This window comes from Ochotona curzoniae, unplaced genomic scaffold (genome assembly GCF_017591425.1).
Source record: "Ochotona curzoniae isolate NIBS_2020 unplaced genomic scaffold, NIBS_Ocur_1.0 contig_430, whole genome shotgun sequence".
Classification (NCBI taxonomy): Eukaryota; Metazoa; Chordata; class Mammalia; order Lagomorpha; family Ochotonidae; genus Ochotona; species Ochotona curzoniae.
In genome coordinates this window covers 12,390,448-12,406,228 of record NW_024466219.1, presented here as the reverse complement: position 1 = coordinate 12,406,228, position 15,781 = coordinate 12,390,448, and the positions used below count along the sequence as shown (strand labels likewise).

At 54.4% G+C, this 15,781-nt stretch overlaps 1 protein-coding gene across 1 annotated transcript in view; it reads right to left on the bottom strand.

The window, feature by feature from the left end:
• Positions 1-15,781, bottom strand: part of NAV1 (neuron navigator 1) — a 213,658-nt gene that overhangs the window by 120,359 nt on the left and 77,518 nt on the right. The window lies entirely within an intron of this gene.

Below are 15,781 nucleotides of genomic sequence, written 5' to 3'. Positions count from 1 at the left end.
TACTTTACACCTTCATTTTGGCTCTCTCCCTAGAGCCCCTTAATGTGGCCTGCATGGCCACTCTACTTAGGAGCCCTGCACCCTAGGCTTTGTCCCTTATATCATCCATCCAGCCTGAGTGGTTTCCGACAAGCAAACCTGATAACCACTCCCTTGTTTAAAACCTCTCCTGTCTTCCCACTGTATTTTTAGGAAAAAAAAAAAAAAAAAAAAAAAGAAAGTCCCAATCCCAGGCCCAAACTACAAAGTCTTGCTTAGTCCAGGCCCCTCCTTCCATCTTTCTACCTGGATGACTTTTTTTTTCTCCTTTAAGAAAGACTGATTTCTTTACTTGAAAGACAAGAGGTTCAGACAGGGAGACAGAGAGCAAGCAAGAGAGAGATTGTCCATCTTAGGGGTCACTTGCCAAATGGATCAATGGTTAGGTCTGGGGCTGAGAACTGGGCTAGAAACCCAGAATTCCATCCAGGTCTCCTACGTGGGTGAAGGGACCCAAGTAAGTGGGCCATTTTGCACTGCTCTCCCAAGCTCCTTAGCAGGGAGCTGAGTTGGAAGTGGAGCAGCCAGGACTCTACCTGATGCTTCTATGATGCCAGCATCAGAGGCAGCAGCTTAACCAGCTGCATCACAACACAGGTGCTTCAATGAGCTTTTGACTTCCCTCAAAATACCTGCACTTGACCCCACTTCAGAGCAATGGCACATTGTCTCCCACTGCTGACTTCCTTTTGCTAAACTGCAGGGGCCCTGGTTAGAGGGGTGGTTCCCTGGAGGAAACCTCCCCACCATCCCTCTGAGCCAAATCCTCGCATCCCTTGCATTTACAATAGGAGGGCACTTACCAGCTTGAACTGATGGTTCCTTTATTAAAGGTGCCTCTCACACAAAACCCACAAAACAACCCACAAAACAAAGAACTGCAAGTTTTTTTGTTTACCGCATTTACCTCAAAGAGTGACACACCCAGCACATGGCTCTTAAGAGGGTTGAAGCCCAGCTTCCTGTTGCTCCAGTCAGGCTGCCTTCTCCCCTCCTATTCCAGGGCTCTTAAGCAATAGTACCGTGCCTTCCCTTAGAAACCACTGCATCCACAGTACCCCCAAGTGAGCAGAGTTGAGTTGAGGCCAGTGGAAGGGCTTGGATGCAGGCAGAGCACTCCTAGGAGGAAAGGCAGGGTTGGGCAAGGGACGAAGGCAGAGGGAGGCAGGTAGCAGGCACACACACCCCTGTGATATGCCCATTAGAAAAAAGCATTTTAACGACCCAGTGTCTGAAGAGGTGTGTGGAGCTGCTGTTAATTTGCATTGCAGTGCAGCATCTGCAAGGCCTGAGAGGCTTGGGATGTAGACAATGGGCAGGCACTACTGGGGCTGGGGGCTGAAAATCGCCTGGCTCTGGGACTAACGGTCACACCCCTAGACGGGGGCTTGACCCTCTGTACCCTCACACCCTTGTTTCCTGCCATCTCTACGCCCTTTCCCTAAGGAGGGAAACTCATGCACCTTCAATACTGCAGGAGCAGTCAGCAAGGGGAAGACACCAGCACCAACCCTGAGATGAACAGACCCAGATTTCCCCCAGGCATGAGGCCTGTGAGGGAACTCTGGCCAGGCAGGCTGGCCCTTCACAAGCCAGAAGAGGCTCTCCACAGTCTTCCTACAGGGAATGGCACTCCCCTACCCTTGGGGCAATTGCCAAAAGAGGTCATCCCCCATAACCAGTACCCATGGCCATGGCCAGTTAGCTCTGCCTGCCCTCAGACACACCTGGGCCATGGAGTGGTCTCCACCATGACAGGGATCATGACTGTCAAGAGCACATTTACAAGGCTTCAAGCCCCAGGGAGAAGGTTGTGCATATGTTTATCAGACCCCAAAACCTCAGCAGACACAGGCTCCGTGCTCACGGAGCTGGCCAGCAGCAGCCTGGCTGTGATGGACAACCACCGGGTCCTCCCCCAGGGCGAGGCCTAAAATAAGAGGGATCGTAGACAAGAGTAGCAGTCAGGGGACCTGGATTGGACGGACATGGGTCTTATCAAATTTTTGTTTCTCTCTCTGAGACTTACTTATTTGAAGAGCAGTTACACAGAAAAGGAGAGACAGGATGTCTTCTTTGCTGGTTCACTCCCCAAATGGTCACAATTGCTGGATCTGGGCAAAACTGAAGTAAGGAGATTAATCCAGGTCTTCCACATGAGTGACAGGGGCTCAAGGACTTGGGCTGCCCTAGGCACATTAGCAGGGAGCTGGATCAGAAGTGGACCAGCTGGGCCTTGAACCGGTGCCCATGCTGGCACTGCAGGTGGCAGTTTAAACCAACCCCTCATCTTTGTTTCAAGGATCCCTGCATATGCTGAGTCAGGACGTCCAAAACTGACAGATAAAAATAGGGGGCACCTGGGCCTCAGAGGGAACACCTGAAGACCAGGAGTCAGACTAGCTCCAGCGACCCTGAACAGGTGCTGTTCCTCCACAGGTTTCATCTGCACCACCAGCCAAAGACAGCTTTGCTCTTCATGTCTCAGTGTTGCTCATGCAATTTGGGTTAAGGGGCTGTCCCAGGCGGTGCCCACCTCCTTTGGGTGCTGACAGCTGGTTCCTGACCTTGCCCAGCAGCCTGGCTGCAGGGAGAAGGGACTGGCTGTCCTCAGCTCTATTCTTGGCTCTCCTTTTTGATTCTTGTTCAGAGAGACCCTGACAGGTGGCACGTCAGAGGGCAGCTGCCTGCTGGCTCCACAGGCCTAGATGGAACCCACACTGTGCACTTCCCAGAAACCCTGGCCCTCAAGTCTGCAGACCCTCACAATCATGGGGCGGCAAGCAGGAGAGTGAGAGAAGACTGGACCCACCGGCTCCTTCTCCTCTAGGCCAGAGGGAGTGGACAGCCTCAGGGCAGCAAGGAGCCAAGGACATCTGTTTCCCTGGAGAAGGGCCCAGAGGGAGTGGTCTTCAGTTCCCATGTCTCCAGGAGCCTGAAGGTGAGCTCTTCAAGCCTGACCTCAATCCTTTTTGCCACCATCCCCTTCTCCTGATCTCTCCACAGTGGAGACCATTTTACTCTCCCCACACCCCCACCCCATCTGCCTCCTATACACAGAACTGCTGCAGATAATGTAGATTTTTTTTTTGCTAAGGAGGGAGGCAAGACGCAAGTGGGAGTGGGGACACATTCCCTTTCCAATCCTGTCTGGCTCGGGCTGCTGCTAGTGTCAGTTTGCATTCCCTGAGCATATGGAAGCCAAGAAGTACAGGGGAGATACGAGATAGAGGGAGAGGTGCTGACCTTGACAGGCCTCTGCATCTGAGGGACCAGTCCAGTCAAGCATGGAAGGACCAGAAGGGTGGACCACCCAGGAAGGCAGCGTCCTGGAGCCCATGACCCCACCTGCCACCTGTTTGCTCTGACCCCAATCCTAACCCAATGGGATTCCCAAGTGCAGGAGCAGACTACAAAAAGGTTTGCTGCTATTTGTACTTCCATGTTATCATAGACAACTGAGAGACAATGTACCTGCAGCCCGGCTGGAGAAAGCAGGAGGCAGAGGCAATCCCAGGCTCTGCCCAAGCAAGCTCCAGCTGCGGGACTGCCACAGAGGAGTCAGGGCCATTCTGATCACCCCATTTCTCGGCTTAAGGTGGAGCTGGGTGACTCGGCTGCTCCGCCATCTGTGCACCTGTGGCTTCTGCCCTTGGTCCTCACAAGAGATGGGCAGACAAGGAGAAGGCTTTTCAAAGCTTCTGCACTAAATGTGGCAGTACAGGTGGTAAGTGGGGACAGAGTTGAAGGGTGGGTCCCAGCCCCACTTCTGTGGACACCAGCCACTGAACTCCTGACTACAAGCTCTAGAAGCTGATGGTGTTGAGGGCCCAGTGACAGCAGAATGCACCCAGGCAATTCTGCAGAGCTGGCAGGGAGTGAAAAAGACTATGCTGAGCTGCAGGAGTGGCTTAGCCCTCCTGCCTCAACTGCCCAAGGGAGCCTGCGGGGATGCTTCACCTAGCCAGCATAGGAAAAAAGAGGAGAGAACTGCAATGAACTTGAGAAAGAAGAAGCTGGGGAAGGAAGAGACGTGGGTGGGAGCATGCTGGCACTTCTTAATGAAATGCAAGCCCCACTGCAGACAGTATGCAAAATCACAGCACTCATTTCTGTGTCTGCAGGTGGGGCAGAATTCAGCAGGGGACCGATCCTGTGAGGGGGTGCAGTTGGGGTGCTTCCGGGGAACAAGCATGGCTCAGGCAGGATCTGACAACTGGGTCCCCTGGTGGCCTTGGGCAGGATCAGACAGCAAAATACAGGCAGGGTCCGAGGACAAAGAAAGAAGATAAGGGGGCATTCTGGAGATGGTGGCCTGGCAGCAGGGGTGGGGTGGAAGGAAGTGGGGGATACAGACACAGGACCAGGACAGGGGCAGCTGATACCCCAGAGGAAGAATCTAGGGAAACAAAGGTCTTGAAGGACTGACGTGGCTCCCTGGGGAGCCTCCCCCATCAGAACAGGGAGCTCCTGAGGGTCACCTCACATTCGGGGCTCCCTGAGGACAAGGGCCAAGACTTCTTCCTCTACAACCCGTACATGGACAGCTTGTGAGGGACCCGCACAAAGCTCTCATGACTGGATGCTCTCAGTGGCGGGGGGGGGGGGTTAGGCTCTGTACCATCAACCCTCAGTGCATCACACATGTCATCTCATCTCTTCTTCCAGCAAGTCCTTTAAGCAGATGCCATGTGATCCAGGACCTCAAAGGAATTCATGTAGAAGCTGACACTATGGTGCAGCAAGCTAAGGTGATGTGATTCCAGCATCCCATGTCAGTGCCAGTTCCAGTATTGGCTGTTCCATTTCCAGTCCAGCTCCCTACTACTGTGGGAAAGCAGTGTTAGATGACCCAAGTACTTGAGTTCCTGCCACATATGTGGGAGACTCTGCTGATTCCTGGCTCCTGGTTCAACCCTGTCCAGCCCTTGTCCAGTTGTTGTGGTCATTTTGGAAAAGAAGCAATGGACAGATCTCTCTGTCTCCCATTCTTTCTGTAACTCAAATACATAAAACATTTTTTTTTTCTAAAACATGCTAGCTAGTGTAGAGCCAGGTTGGACATCAGATCTGCCTGATCCCATGGGTTAGGATGTACTTGGCCACTATTCCCTGTGCCCATCCTCCTGGCATGCAAGGGCATGCGGCAACAACCCGGGCTAGCAGAGTTGCTGCCAACAGCTTGTGCTGAGGAGCTAAGAACTTGACCACTGTGGTGCAGAGACACAATTTCAGCGGGAAATTCAACCCCATGCAGAATGTGGGAAAATGGCAGGAATCCACCTGCTGCCCAGCCCCAGGCTGGCCTCCTCTGGCTCAGAAGCAATGCTGGATCGTCTGTGGCAAATCTCTTCCCTTCCAAGAGGGACTAGACACTCCACTCCCTCAGGCAAGGCTAGGGCCCTCCCCAAATCAGCATCCTGGCCCCACATTTATGGGAAATAACGGCCAATACCAAGTCCAAGCACCTGTTCCCTCACGAGAGAAGAGAGGAGCCTGGTATCCTGGCCTCATTCCTGCACAGATGTCCTTCCAGCTGTGTTCTGACAGGGCCACCATGAAGGATTTCATGCCTCAGCCAGGGGAGGAACCTTCTCGGAAGACCATCAGAAGGGTCCTGACCAGTGGAGGGGTGGGGGACAGGGCAGGTAGCTTCAAGGGACTTGAGACAGAGAGGCACAGGGTGAAAGGCATGGACAAGGCCTTCCATAGACAGCAGCTCATCCAGAAATGAGCACATTGCTAACTTCCACTCCCATCTCAGAATGGCGAGTAAACTTGAACCAAAGGCTCTGGCCCCCTGACAATCTTCACTGTATCTTATGGTCTGTCCACTTTTCACACTGTCACTGTTATTATTTCTTTAAGACATGACCTTTAAACCCTTGAACAAAGTCAACTTCTCTCTCTGGGACAGGGACAATCACAGGCCACTCAACCCGATTTTCCCCTGTGTGAACTGGCTGATTGCTCAGGCAGAGGAGGCATGAAGCTGTGGGCAGCCATGCCATGCCACATGGCCTGGGTGGGCAGAGCGCAGCCTGCAGCAGAAAGAGGAGAGCACAGGTGGGTAAACACCCAATAATTTGAGTTCCCTTTGTCTTGGGAACTGGTTGAGCCAGGTGCTCCAGTCCTGTGCAACTGCCCTGTGTCCTGTCAGGTGCCCTTTGGTGACAGCTGGCTCCAGTGGGCTTCTCTATGCACAATCAAGAGATAGAGCTCAAACGTTCAAGTTGACAAGGCCAACAACTGCAGCCAATGCAGGAATGAAACCCACTGGGATTACTGGTTGTCAACTGCATAGGATTGTATGGGGCCATTGTGGTTAGCTGAGGAAGGCCACAGCTTCTGCCAGCCAGTAAGGGAGATAAGACAAGACAAACCACATCTGCCACCTGTGGTGTGCCAGACATTCTATTCTGTTCATGCTGTCTGTTGAACTCTCATAATCACCTCCAGGTCCGGGGGGTTAGCTCTAGTGTACAGGTGAGGAACAGGTTCAGAGAGGGCCATCCAGACTGTTAAGCACCAGAACTGACCCACACCCACATATGTTCCACTCTTCCTGTTGCCCTAAGTGGTCATGGCACACAATATGCTTGAATGTTTGTGACCCAGCAGCCCAGAGCACATAAATTTGTACCAGCAAGAACAGTGCCAGCACACACACAGCATACAACGAATGACAGACATGGTCATCCTGGGGCTAATTCCCCCAGCCGTGGCACTTGGGTAATCTAATCTAGAAAGCAAGGGCTCCTAGCCCAGGGAAGCTGGGGCCAGGGAAGGTAACAGGGCAATGGTGCCCTGAGATGCAGTCAGGGCAGACGTCGACAGCTCTGACAGCTAAGAGTGTAATCCCTGTCTTACCGACAGGGAGATTGAACCTCAGGGAGCTAGGTGGTTTATTCAAGTCCCATAGCAAGTGACAGACCAGGAGTCACAGTCAGAAGGAACTAAGGAACAGCTCTATCCAGACCCCCAGGCTCTCTGATCATTCCTGTCCTTCTCCTTCCCCTCCTCCTCCTGGCCACCTCGGCCTCTCTCTTCGTGTCCACCCGAGTCTTGCTGCAGCACCATCCAGTACTAGCCACAAAGGTGGACCATAATTGTCTAGACAGTGAGAGCCACGTGAGGCAGAGTGCCCAGCAAACAGTAGGATGGAACCAGATCCACAGACCTGGTCTCAGCACTTCCTCAGTATGGGTTGGGCCCAAAGTTCTAGAATACCAAAGAAGCGAGAAGGCATGGGGTGACAACTTGTGCAAGAGCAGGAGGGTATGATGGCTAAAAGCATGAGCCCCACTCAACACTTGGAGGGATCTACCACAAACTTGGTAGTTGCCTCTGCATCTACAACCTCCTTATAGTCAAGTCCTATGTTGCAGAGGGCTTACCAATCAGGAGGGTCACTGTGGTTGCTAAATGTGTGAGACATACACTCCTTACTCCAGGCAAGTACTTCTCTGAGCCTCAAGTGTCACCCTGACCACTGGGTCCTTCTTTTGAACCTGCCACATCCAGTAACCACAGCCATTACAACCTCTAGCTCAGTTACCTCTGAAGGTTAATAAGCATTTTTCATACAACTTTGAACAACATTCCATGGTGAGGATGCAATGGGTTTATACAAACAGCTGGCAAACAGTGAGTGCTCAATAAATGTTATTCATTATTGTGAATCTGGAGTGAGTCAGACAAGACTGGAAGTGTTCAATGGTCCCCCAAAGGCCCATGGGATAAAGGGTCCTGCTGGCTTGCAAAGTACACTGCCTCCATGGGAATTGAGTACCTCCATCCAGGAGCCCATACCCCGCAGGCAGGTTCTCAGGTTTGCTGAATAACCTCCAAAAGGCCTGGGATGCAGAAAAGACAGGCATCCCTGGAAGCCTGGCAGGTCCCTCGCGGTGGTGGCAGAAGCAACAGCAGCCTTTGTGTGCTGCACATCAAGCTAGGAGTAAACCCCACAGTGGGCAGTGGGTAAGGGAGTACAGGCATAGAAGCCACCTCTGCAGCTGGGGATGGCCAGGTGGCTGCAGCCACCCACCCAACCACACAGTGGGAGCAGTGACAGCATTGGCTGCCAACCTCCCTGCTGACTTTCCTGCTCAGTGCCTAGGACCAGGGTCACACTCAAGGCCCCGCATCCTGTGTCTGCCCTCAGGGGATACCCAGGCAAATGGCAAAACCAAGCCCTGTAAAGGCAGAATCCTACAGCCACACCCAGGGTACAACTGGGAGCACTTGGTGGCATCCCAAAGGACTAGAGGAAGGTAAGGGTATAAGGTAAGGGGCACCTGCTCCCGCTGTGGCCCCTCCTCCCCCAAGCCAGCCTGCTTCCTTTGTTCCCAAGGATCAGCTGCTCTAAGGGCTCCAAGTCAGCAAGTCCTCTTCCACTGCTCAACTTCACTGAAATGGCTGGATGACTGGACACCTCGCTCCTTTACATTCTGATTTTTTAAAATAGCTGCTCAACTTCCAGCCCCTTCAGGGAGGCTGAACCCCACCCTAATGATGCTGACCCATGGATGCTGGCGGAGTATTCTGGAGAACTCCACAGTCCAGTCCCAAAGTGGCTTGCTGTGTTGGTTCTGTGAGGCGCAATGGGTCACAGTCTGGCTGTGATGGGGCACTCCCAAGAGTCCCAACACTTGAGCAGAGCAGATCACTTGCACCTCGGGCAGAGGGTCACAAGGCATCCTTGGGCAGTGGGGCCCATGGCAGAGCCCTGGGCATGCAGGCATCCTCTCACTGGGTCCTTCCAGTGCAGATGCCACTGGATCAGCCCTGAGCTGCTAGAAGGTGGTGGTAAGCAATCTTTCCTAGTACCTGCAGAAATAGAACTCCCTCTGTTGGGGACCCCTCGGGGAGGCAAACCCTGGTTGTACTTCCCTACTCTAATGTCTGCCAGGGGCATTGTAGCCCCCAGTCATGTATCACTCCAACCCATGTGCCAAAGCTCCTATCTCCCTTCAAAGCCTCTCCCAGCCTGGACCCAAGCTCTTCCCACTGTGCCCTTGAGCCCCACATTTAATCTTTTTTTTTCCCCTTTTCCAGCCCTCCATTCTCTGAAGCCACCTCACTTTTAGGGAGCAACCACTTTCAGCTTCAGATAGTCCCACCCTGTGTGGTGGCAGTGGCACTCCCTTGTGCCATTTCACCCATTTAGCCCAGGATGAACTGGAATTTTTCTTATATGTCTCATGAGCTGGTCAGAAACTAGCAGGTCTGGTGCTCACGGTGTCCCTCTGAGGAACACAACGTTGTCCACTCTGCCTACCTACCCAGCTGCTCCCGAATGATACAGAACTCAAGTCGGGGTCTGGGGCATCTTGAGACTCCTAAAAGTGGTGCACCAGAGGGTCAAGTGCAAACCCTGGCTTTGCTGTCCTTTGGGGTTACTGGCTTTCAGTGACCCATCTGTATTTCAGTTCCTCACTTCCCCATTTGTGACTAGGATTATAGAACTATGCTGAGCCATGACTTCTGCACATGGCATGAGGAATGCTTCTTGTATGCTGGGTGACTGGCAAACGTGGCATGTCATTTGGGTCAGTGGTCATACATTAGGTTTCTAAACCTGCCCGACTTTTGCGCGCACGTGCACACACACACATACAAATGCACCTTTGGTACATGTCTGTGTGCAAGAGGCTGATGAATATTCAAGTGTGTGTGGGCAGTGACCCACGCGAATGTATACCTGTGTCACACACACCCTGCCACCAACCTCATCACCCTCTGGGAATCTATGTTATGGGTCATGAGCCCCATTAATCCAAGACTTGGCATCACTTCCATCTGTCTTGTTGTCAGCATTCATCATCTTTTTACTCAGGCCAAGATCACAGTTTATAAGTCTGACCTTCTGTGAAAGCACCAGGAATTGATGATGTACAACTTTGTAACTCAGATATCACCCAAGTGGAGATGCTCCAAGACTAGGACTGCAAGGGGACCAATTCTGGGTCCCTGTGCAGCACAGCCAGTCTGCCTTGGCTCTGGTGCCCTTGTCCTCACTCACAGCATCCCAAGAAGCCAGAGCCATGGCTGCAACCAAGAGAGTTTATGGGAGCAACCATCCACTGCCATGACCCAAAGCATATCACTGAGATGCCTAGAATAGATTCCACGAGGGCTAGAGTACTGGCTGCCTTGCTGAGGTCTGGTTGGAGCCCAGCTGGAGAAGGTTGTGTGTCACACACAAGCTGTGCAACAGCCTGGAGCTTGCTAGGGCCCAAGTTCTGGCAAGGTGAACCTGAAACCACGGACAGGCTATGGTCCGTGCCTGCCCATCCCCACTTCAGCATTAGCATGGGCTTCAGGCCCCCGGGATTCACGTTAGGGCCTCAATCTCCCCCAACAGTGGGAACTTCCCATCTCTGCCAACTGCATCACCCATGCCAGAAGGAACAATGGCACTGATACAAGACAAAAGCCCTGGGGCCTGTGTGGTGGCAGAGCAGGCCAATTTTCCACCCTATGGATGAGCACATGGGCACCAGTTTGCATCCAGTTCCCTGCTTAGGGCCTGGGAAAGCAGCAGAGGATGGCCCAAGTCCTTAGGAACCTGCATCCATGAGGGAGATCCAGAAATTGGCTCCTGGTTTCAGATCAGTTCAGCTCTGGCCTTTGTAGCCATTTTCGGAATGGACCAATGGATGGAAGACTTCTCTTTATCTCTCCTTCTCGCTCTAAAACCTGCCTTTCAAATGGGGGTGGCGGGGCAGAGATGAAAATAAGGCCTACAGTATAGCCTCACAGGCTATGTTTCCACCTACGACACCAGCATCCCCTATGGGTGTTCACTGGAGTCCTGGCTGCTCCACTTGTAATCCAGCTTCCTGCTAAAGCACCTTGAAAAAGCATCAGAGGAAGGCACAAGTGCTTGGGTCTCTGCATCCATACAGGAGACCTGGAAAAAGCTTGGGGCTCCTGGCCAAACAGCTGGGCCTTTGCAGCTATTTGGAGAGTAGCAGTAGCTTAGTAGCTGAAGTCCTTTCCTTGCAAGTGCCAGGATCCCACATGGCCACCAGTTCATGTTCGGCAGCCCTGCTTCCAATCCAGCTCCCTATCTGTAGCCTGGGAAAGCAGTTGAGGATGACTCAGGGCCTTAGGACCCTGTGCCCACCGCGTGGAAGACCTGGAAGAGGCTCCTGGCTTCGGATGGGGTCAACTCCAGTCACTGAGGCCAGTTTAGGAATGAATCAGCAGACCGAAGATCTTCCTCTCTGTATATGTGACATTCCAATAAATGAATAAATAAATCTCAGAAGAGAGAGAGCAAATCAGTGGATGGAAAATTCTCTCTCCTCTATCTGTGTAACTCAGCCTTTCAAATAAAACTCTAAAATGATGAAAGTCCCTGGCTCACCCTACTCAACATAGATGCACACTGCTGTGCCCCACCTGGACAACAGGCCAGGGACATCCTTGACACAGCTCTTCCTCCAGAGATGAAAATAGTCCCTGGGGTTTATTTCTGCCCCCCAGTCTCTGCTGGCCAGACAGGAGTGTTTTTGTGTTTTCCAGAGCAGAGGGAGGTGTGGGGGGAAATGTGGGAGGTGGTGCCTGCCTCAAGGACCGGCCCTTCCTGTGCGTGTGAGAAAGACACATGGCTGAGGCCCTGGGGACATCAAACGCATCGCAGTAATCCAAACAGGGTGTGTGTGGGGGAGGTCAGCCAGCGCAAATGAGAACCATGTGGTGTCCATTTCCCCCTGCATGCTGGCTAGCGCTAGGCTTCCACGAGAGACAGGAGGCTGCAGCCAGGAGAAAACACAGCCAGGTGCTGGAGAACCCCCTGCAGGGAGTCACTCCAGGAGGCAGGAGGGATCAGGCTAAATAGGTCAGAATTTTATCCCCACCCTGAGCCTCCTCCCATTAGGTCATATTCCAGAAGATAAGAAGGAAAAAAATAAAAGGAGGTGGCAAGGAGGGAAAGATAGCAGGACTGGGTACAGAGAGCAGTTGAAATCGAGTGAAAAGCAGGCCAGCCAGATCCATACAGATCCAGATGGCAAACCTGCACTGACAGGCGCCACTCCCCGGCACAAAGAGTCTTGGCTCAACAGGAAAAATAAAATCTTTCCAATAGTAAGAGCTTTCCAAGAAATTTCAGGTAGTGAGCCCTCTGCTACCAGGAGTGTGTAAACACAACAGCCACCCAGCTGGGACACTGCAGAGTGATTTACTGCAGCTTTATGGGGGTGGGAGGGGTGGCTCAACTACACAAGGCTGTGTAGCCATTCCAAGGCTGTGTGAGACCTGGGAAGGCTGCAGGAGGTGGTGCACTCGGCAGAAAACAGAACCTCTGCCCCACCCCCCAGGTTGGACTGGGGACACTGCAGAGGTGGCTCGGCAACAGACTGTTGGGCTACAAGCTCGGCTCACCCATTCGCCACAGGACCAATTCTCCTTGTGCTCCACACAGCAACCTGCACTTTAGCCCCCAGGGTCAGGGCTGCGAGGAGCATGTGTGCACAGAAAGGCAGGATGAAGGTCAAGGGCAGGTCGAAGGGTGGTAAAGGATTGTAAGGGCAGAAGCAGCCTGGGCAGGGAGGGATGTGGAGAGTAGGAACAAATGGGAAGTGCCAGGAGACCCTCAGCATCCTGTTCCGGCCTGCATCAGGGGCCACCAGTGATGGTAGAAGTCACCTCCCTAAGCCAGTGCATGCTTTGGGGAACCCCAGACTCTTCGGGGCTGCTATGGTCCTGCCCCAGGAACCATCCGCCCCTGCCTTCCTCTCAGCAGCATAGCCTGGTCCACAGCCATCTCAGGGGTGAGGTCCCAAGGAGGGGAGTAGGACCTGGCCAGGACCACATCAAGCCTTGGAAGAAAACATTCCAACAGTGTGCTGGGCACTGACGTGAAGAAGCCCAGGAGCCTCCCAACCGTAAGGGAAGGGCAGAAGTGGTCTCTGTCCTCACTCCCCTGCTAGGTCTTGGGGAACGCCTGGAAGGCCAGGGGACGCCCTGGATCTGCAGTCCAGACACTGGTGCTGGGTGAGCTTACACAAGGCACTCATCTCCTCTCCCACCCGTGGATAAAAAGGCAGCAGTGGTGCCATCTCCTTGTGCCCTAGCCCGCATCCTCCCAGAGCACCTGCTCTGCAGCCCCTCCCACAGCAGCTTCCCGCTTGCCCTCCTCCTTTCTGTGCTGCCAGTGCTGCAGTCGTCATGGCAACTGCTCACGTGGGTCCAGATACCTAAAGGAGGCGGGGCTAAGGACTCCAGCTCCTGGGTTCTTCCTCACCCTGACCTCAAGGAACAATCTGACCATCCTGGGTGAGTTGGAGGGGTCAGCAGACCCACTTCAAGTGCCATCCCCAAGCTCAGGGTCAATGAGGTGGAAGAGTGTGTGTAGTCTGGGATGTGGCTTCTCATTGCTGTCTCCGGTCACCTGGGATATTTCCAAGGTTTAATTGCCTTAATAAGTACTCACTCCCCCTCCCCATCCCTGCAGGGTAAGAACAAGCTGCGGCCAGGGCCTCCTCCATTCATAAAGAGGAAAAGAGCCACAGGGCAGTTCATAAAGATGCAGCCTGCAGGCCACACCTGCCTGTTGCAGGCTCAGCACTGCCCTCATAGCCTCCCTCTGATGGGGACTCCCCCAGGGCTTCCTGCGACTGGCCTGTTCCCTGCATCCTATCCCAGTCTTCTAGGTTTCTAAAGCTCCCCTGTGGGGCCCTCATTACTCAAGGTTAGGGAAGGGACAGGGAGCCTGGCCAGCCCATCTGGCCCCCAGCTGCTTTCCGAGAAGAGGGTGACAGGTCTTCCCCTCTTCCCTCTCCTTTGCAGGCAGGTTCCTGTTTGGGTCTGGGCTCCCCACCCCCAAAACCTTGGAATGTAGGTCTTGGCAGCTCCCCTGGCCTGAAACGGTATTAAGGAGTATGTGTAGGCCCACAGTAAGCCCACAGACAGGGACAAATGCCCAGTATCTTTAGCTCCCATGCTGTGACAGCAAACTAGCCACCCTCTCCCCGCCACCACATTGCTGTCTCCTGAGGGCCTGTCCAGACCCCTAACCTCCTCAGCCTCCACCTTCACCTCTTGCTGGGAGATGACCAGCTCCCCTGAAACCACCTGGATGCAAAGCACTGCCCTCCCAAGGCCTGGCCCTATCTCCTTCCCACCTCCTGCCTTGGGGTCCTCTCTGCTGCAGACAGCTCAGCACGTCTAGCAGGCTGTCCACCCTCTTCCACCAGCGAGCAATCCCAGCCCTTTGGAGGGGACAAGGGGACAGCTCTGCCAGCCTGTGTCCAGCAGACACATCGGTCAGGCCCTTCACCTGCTGACTTGGCCTTCCCCATCAGGTCTCCTTGGAAAAGCTGTGACTTCTGTCATCAACTAACAGAGGACTTCAGGCCCTTGGTAACCTTTCTGTTTTTATGAGAGAAAGAGAACACTCCCAAGCGCAGGTTCACTCCCCAGATGTCTGCAAAAGCCAGGGCCAGGCCAGGCTGAAGCCAGAGCCAGGAACTCAACCCAAATCTCCCACAAGGGTGGCAGGAACCCAAACCCCCAAGCCTGGAAAGAGAAGGCACCACCTCCTTCCACCGGTGCGGAGTGGCACTGGTCCAAGTGTGCTCTGCCAGTGACTACTGCTGGGCAGGTAACAGGACCAGCACTCTGCCTTTTCCCTGGCCCTTCCCAGCCAGCTCCCTACTGGTCAGGGTTTCTGTGGTACTCACCACAGGACACCTCTTGTGCAGCACCTCCTGGGGGCCCCCAGGCCAGGGGCAGCTGTATCACCCCCAAAGAGGTGCAGCCCTGTTCTTAAAGACCCACTCCTGTCCTCCCCATTCCCCTTCTGCCCTAAGCCTGGTCCCTGGTCCCAAATCTACCACCACCTCCCCAGTCCCTTTCATCTCCTTTCCGCTACAGTCTTCCTTCGTGTCTGGCATAATTTATTCCCTGCCCTCCCCCCACCCCCTTGCTGCCTGTCTCACCCCATTAGCCTGAAGCCCAGCAGCGGGTATCTAGGAGTGGGGCGGCCCCAGGCCAGTCTCAGTGCTCACTGCCCCACCCCCACTCGCCCTACTGGGCTTCAGCTCTCAGGCTGCAGGATAAGCGGGGCGCCAGGCTCCCCGACTGCTGTTCTTACACGCTGCTCCAGTCTGGTCGCAGAGGTCTGACTTCTGCCTCTGGCTCAGGGGGCCCTCGTTCCCGCCCACCCTGGAAAGGCTGCAGCAGGCCGCGCCAACCTCTTCCATTCAGTTTTGCCTTTCCAGAGCGTCAGGGCCAGCTCTCACGGCTGTGCCCACCCGCCCGGGTGCTGGAGCCCGCAGTCCCGCTCCGCCCCGCCCCTTCACACGCGGACCGACACGCCCCTCCCCAGCCTGCCGGGTACCGGCAAGGCTAGGGTCCCAGGGCGCCGTCGCCAGAGGACAGTATAGCCCTGCCCAGGCCAGCCTAGCCGCCGCAACAAGTCCATGCAGCCGTGGGCTCACTACCGAGCTGCCGCGGCCCAGCTCAGCCCAGCGGCTGGGGGGTGAGGGGGGTACATTTTGGTTCCAGGCCTCTCCGGCGCTGAGGCTTTCTGCGGAAAGTCAGCCCGCTCCCGGCTTACTGCACGCACCCGTCAGGCCTGGAGAACAATGGAGCGGCTCTCTCGGCGCTTCCTCCACCCCAGCAAGCTTTGTCCCTCCCTTCCCGCCTGCTCACTTCCAACAGCCCAGGGGCAAAGGTTTCCTGGCATGGACCTCGCCACACGCCCTAAAAATCCTAGGGGAAGAGGGGG